Consider the following 6,030-nt stretch of genomic DNA (forward strand, 5'->3'; position numbering starts at 1 on the left):
TTGCTTTTACTTTACATTACCTTTTTAGCTCACCTGGCCCAATAGTAATTTTTTTAACAATTTTCGTAATTTTTTTTTAATCTTTTACAAAAATCGTCATTATTAGGGTATCTAGTTTAAAAAAAATATATCCGATGACCCTGCCTGCCAACAAGCATGACCGACATGGCTAAAAATAGAATATAGGGGTAAAATGCAGTTTTAGGCTTATATCTCTGAAACTAAAGCATTTAAAGCAAATTTGACATTGGTAGAAATGTTCAACAAAGTAAGATCTATCTGCCCTGAAATTTTCAGACGAATCAGACAACCTGTTGTTGGGTTGCTGCTCCTGAATTGGTAATTTTAAGGAAATTTTGCAGTTTTTGGTTATTATCTTGAATATTATTATAGATAGAGATAAGCTGTGAACAGCAATAATGTTCAGCAAAGTAAGATCTACAAATAAGTCAGCATGACTAAAATTGTCAATTGACCCTTTAAGGAGTTATTGTCCTTTATAATCAATTTTTAATAATTATTCGTAAATTTTTGTAATCTTTTACAAAATTCTTCTCCTCTGAAACTACTGGGCCAAATAGAATCAAACTATGCCACAATCATCCTTAGGATATTTAGTTTAAAAAATGTGTCCGTTGACCTCACTTGCCAACAAAGATGGCCGACGTTGCTATGAATAGAACATATAGGGTAAAATGCAAGTTTTGTCTATTATTTTGATAACCGTTATAAATAGAGGTTATCTGAATGGGTAAAATTGTTCAGAATGTTGATGAGCTCTACCAATTGTCTATATACGTCAAAACTGTCAGACGATTTCCTGTAGGAGTTATTGCCCTTATTAAAACGGCAAATTTCAACACTTTTTTTTAAATTTTTGGCTATTATCTTGAAAACTATAATAAAAAGAGAGAAACTTTAAAATGCAAAAATGATCAGAAAAAAGTAAAATCACAAAAATACTGAACTCCGAGGAAAATTCAACACGGTAAGTCCCTAATCAAATGGCAAGATCAAAAACTCAAACTCATCAAACGAATGGATAACAACTGTCATATTCCTGACTTGGTACAGACATTTTCTTATGTAGAAAATGGTGGATTGAACCTGGTTTTATAGCTAGCTAAACCTCTCACTTGTATGACAGTCGCATCAAATTCTATTATATTGAAAACGATGTGTGAACAAAACAAACAGACATAATAGGTGAAAATGTCAAGTAAAAGGATACAGCAGTCAACATTGTGTTATAATCTTAATCACTATAAAAAACAAACAAATACGTAACAAAGAAGCACAAAAAGGCATATAAACAAAGCACATTAGCAAAAATGAAAATCAGAAATACAAAAATTATCATAGAACAATAACACAATGACGAGATGTATAAGTACAGAGTCACGTCAAATGAATATCTTCAAAAATATACTAAACAGTAAGATTAATACTCATAAAGACAAATAAAAGAATACTAAAACACGTTATTAAGATGATAAACAATGTCAGTACCCAGAATCTATACTTCAAGACCATCGTGTATTATTTGTGAAATTGATACGGAATATTTATCAACAAGGTCTTGGTACCTTCCGATGAAATTTTTAAGAAAAAGGACGAGAAGTTCTTTGACATACCCCTGGTTCATCAACTGCTCAGACACTGGTGACGTTTTACAAAGTCTGAGTAGGAGCTGCATGCTCTTGAATACCGAATAAGTTGGGAAATGTATATCCCATATGCAGGTGAAGTTGGTATATTGCTACTAAGGTGGGGGAAATTGATTATTTTAAAATTAAAATCATCTCGTTTGTCATAGATTCTGGTACTGAGACGACCGTGTATTTCAAATTCGAGGTACAAGTCTAAAAATGGGGCGGAGGAAGCCGTGTCTGTTGTTTCTAAAGGACAAGTTCTACAAATAAATCTTATGGTTGAAATTATCAGTTGACTCCTTATTAGAGTTATTGCCCTTTGATGACGATTTGTTCAATTTTTTTTGGCGTTTTTGTCCGATATCATAAAACTTACAATAGATAGAAAGAAACCTAAATTACAAAAATGATCAGCAAGACAAGATCTACAATTACGACAAATTGTACGAAGAATCCTTATTGGAGTTATTGCCATTAAATGACGATTTTTACCATTTTTTTTGGGCGTTTTACCTTATATGATAAAAATTATAATCGATAGATAGAAACTTATTAATAAATGATCAAAAATGACAAACTAGACAAGACCTACTAACAAGTCAAATTTTGCCGATATAATTAGTAGACTGTTACTCTTTATAGGAGTTATTGCCCTTATATTAGGAATTTGTTTTACCCTCTTTTGTGTTTGGAGCAAAAACTTAATGAGATAGAGAGAAACTAAACAGACTTCAATGATCAGCAATAGCAGGTAAAACAAAACCAGATTTTTATCATTATTTCTAATTTCGTCTACAATGTTGGAGAGTGTCCTTTGTTGAATATGTATATAGACCAAGATGAGCGACACAGGTTCTTTATATCCTCTATGTATTTATGCAACAAAAGATTACATAATTTACAATTCTTTCGTATAAACTAAAGGCATACAGAATTTATAATTCTTTTTTATAAAAATGACGAACCAAGTATTCGGAGTCTGTACACAGTGCAATAAAACAAATGTATGATTAAATTGTGACGTTATTTTATATTCAAAATGAAAATCACATCCAAACAGAAAGATACTCTGAAGAAACTAAAAACTAGAGAAATAAGTGAATTTAAACCTATTCCACCCATTAGATTTACAGAGCAAGGCAACGAAGAAGACACTATTATTAAGTAATTATTTGGAGCCGTAGAAATAGGATTTTTTAAAGTTAATTTCACTACACTACAATACGCATTATCATCTTATGCAGATTTAGATTATATACATGTACGCAGTTTCAATTTGTAAGAACGGTTGTTTGATAATGAATACACAATATACAATGTGATTTATACATCATTTTAATATAAATTCCCGCCAGAATATGCTTTTTTATATGATTTACATTTGCAATTGGTCAATGATACAGCGCTTTTTTAACGATAAGAAAAATACTGTACTTTTAAATTGGAAATATGGGATGTTTTCGAAGACTACATGTATGCATAGCAAGTAAGTACTGAATATTATTGTAAGAATCATGCAGATTTCATCAATTATTCCGGCGAATTCAATTCTAATTGGAATTAGTTAATTAAAAACATCAGAAACAGCTGTATTTTTAGATATGTGGTCTTACAAAATATACAAATATTAAAACACAATAATACAAAAACTGTATCAGAAGGACACAAGTGCAAATAAGGAAGGAGTGCCTATTGTGCCATGAAGAAGTCAGAAGTATGTAGCTCGGCATAGAAATCTAGAATTATTTGTATTATTGAATTTTTTTCGTCAGTGGGTTTATTGTTTTTATCAAATAGTGATTTTATTTCCTTCTTTGTGCCTCTTTTTTCTTCTGCTATTTTAAAGATTTCAATATTTTCGATATCTTCTTTATAAAAACACTCTCGTGATCTGATTAATGTTCCCGTTTTCTCTTTTGTTTCAATTGCTATTATTTCGTCCTTAATTGTATTTATTATAGTGGAATTTTGAGAGGGTTTAGCTTCTTCAACTATTAGTGAGTCATATAACTTATTCAACTTAGATTTACTTATTTTTGTTTGGACCCTTGAGAAAATAATTGTTGTTTCTTTTATTTGTTTTTTTAGGATATCCCAACCTTTTAGAGGGTCATATTTCAGTTTATCTTCTCTCCATTGTTTGATAATATTTGATATTAATATGGTATAGTTTTCATTTTCAAGTAAGCTATTATTCATTTTCCAAAAACCACGACCCCATTTTTGCCGCTTATATTGTATGTTAATCTGAACAATTTTATGATCTGACTTTTATACGGAATATGTTTAATTTCTTTAACTTTATTAATAAATTCATTATCTGCATAGAACCTGTCAATTCTAGTACGAGTACCAGAGATGTTGTAGCACGTAAAATCTGCCATGTCGTTATGTAGTTCTCTAAAAACATCTTTAATTCTTAAAGCATCTTTAATACTTTTAAATTTATCAAGTATATATTTGTTAAGTCTGCAATTCATGTTATTTGAATCTATTTTGTCTTCTATGAAATAAAAATCTCCAGTCAATATATACTTATTTTTTGTACTATATTGTTCTAGATTGGAGACATAGTTTAGCAGAATGTCATAGAATAATCGTTGTTCCTCCCTCAAACCACATTGTGGTGCATAAAGGTTTAGAAGATTTATGACAGTATCATTATAAAAGTAACTTTTATGGATGAGTCTACCTTTTAGCGGTGTTGGAACCCTATGAGATTTAAACAGTTTTAAATCTTTACTAATTATTGTTATGACACCTGTAGATCTACTAACACCATTTGAGAAGTCTACATTTTTATTAAATTTCTGTTTTATATCATGTATAACATCTGGCGACATATAACCAACTTCTTGTAAACAGATAATGTCTATATTTCTATTGTCATCTATTATTTCATAAATTTTGTTTTCAAAACTATTTCTAATGTTCAATGTAAAGAGTAGCATATTAATGTAATTATATATGAAAAAATAGAGTAAACAAAAAATCAATATATGAGAGTGATTGTTATGATTAGACATTTTAATAGTTATATGGGAGGGGGTTTTGGATTTGCAGGACTAGTATACTGCTTTTTTGCGTCTGAGTCTTTGCCAGTTTTTGATCTTTCCCTGTTTGAACAGAACTCTCAATGCTTAGTCTATCTCTGTTTCTCTTTTTTTCCTGGTCCTTTTCTCTTTCTGGAATTATTGTTTTGTCTTTTTCTTTATTTTTATCAACTCTCTTCGCACTAAATGATTTACGTTTTGGTAGGGGGGTTTTATCACTTGCTATGTCGCAACCATCTTTGACAGCATCAGAATATGGTTTGTTCGATGACGACATATGGGCTATAATCTCATCACCTGACTTTGCATGTTTCTCGCCCTTGCTAGCTTTTAACGTCGGTGTGCTTTTTGATTTATCCCTATTAATTCCTTGTGTTTTATCTAGACCCTCTGAAGGAACATCTGTTTTGGAAGATTTTCCCGAAATTGGCGCCTTTTCACTTAATGTGAAATCAAAGTTAAACCCATTTCCAAATTTTGCAAAAGAATTTAGAATATTAGGATTTTGTTGAAACACTGAATCGGAAATTTTGTCTTCCACTTTATTTTCATCTTTGTCTTTGTTCTCTAGCACGGTTTGATTTCCACATTGAAGTTCCATGTGGTCTCGTTTCCCGCATTTCAAGCAAGGAACTGGATTAAAATCTGGGACTGGGAATTTTGCGGACAATCTTTTGAGATATGACCGTGATCACCACAAGAATAACACTTTTTACCTTGTGGTTGACCTTCATATTTTATTGAGACGGATTGGCCTTTAATATACAGTTTTTTGGGGATTTGTCTGTATAGTTTGTTCATTCGCACAATCCTTACTCCCGATTGTATGTTAGGGAACTCTTTGAATGTCGGAGAGATTAGTTTTTGAATTTCTCAATAAATCTCAAATTTTTTCCTAACCGCCATTGGTTTTATTTCAAACGGGAGGCCGAAAACAATCACATCAATGTAATCTTTCTGATCTAGGTTTAGAGGTTCAGCACGCCTTGATCTAAATGTAATGTCATTAACTACAAAGGTTTGAAATTCATTTAGGAAAGTTTCTAAAGAATGTTCGTCCCGACATGTTGCGAGGTAGCTACTTTTTCCTGATTTTTGAAAGCATATAATGAGGTCTGTAATGTTAACAGAAGATTGAAGTGTGAACAAGACATCTCTTGTATTTAATTGCTCTGCAGTTTCCCTCTGGAAATCATTATTAGATTCATCAACATATATGACAAAAGTGTTATTTCTTGTTATTGTGGTATCATTTTCCATATATTTTCGAAATACAACATCATTTTCAGATATAACCGATTCTTGATCTTGGTTAGCTTCAGCAT

The sequence above is a fragment of the Mytilus californianus genome, unplaced genomic scaffold (assembly GCF_021869535.1).
Source record: "Mytilus californianus isolate M0D057914Y unplaced genomic scaffold, xbMytCali1.0.p SCAF_53, whole genome shotgun sequence".
Taxonomy (NCBI): Eukaryota; Metazoa; Mollusca; class Bivalvia; order Mytilida; family Mytilidae; genus Mytilus; species Mytilus californianus.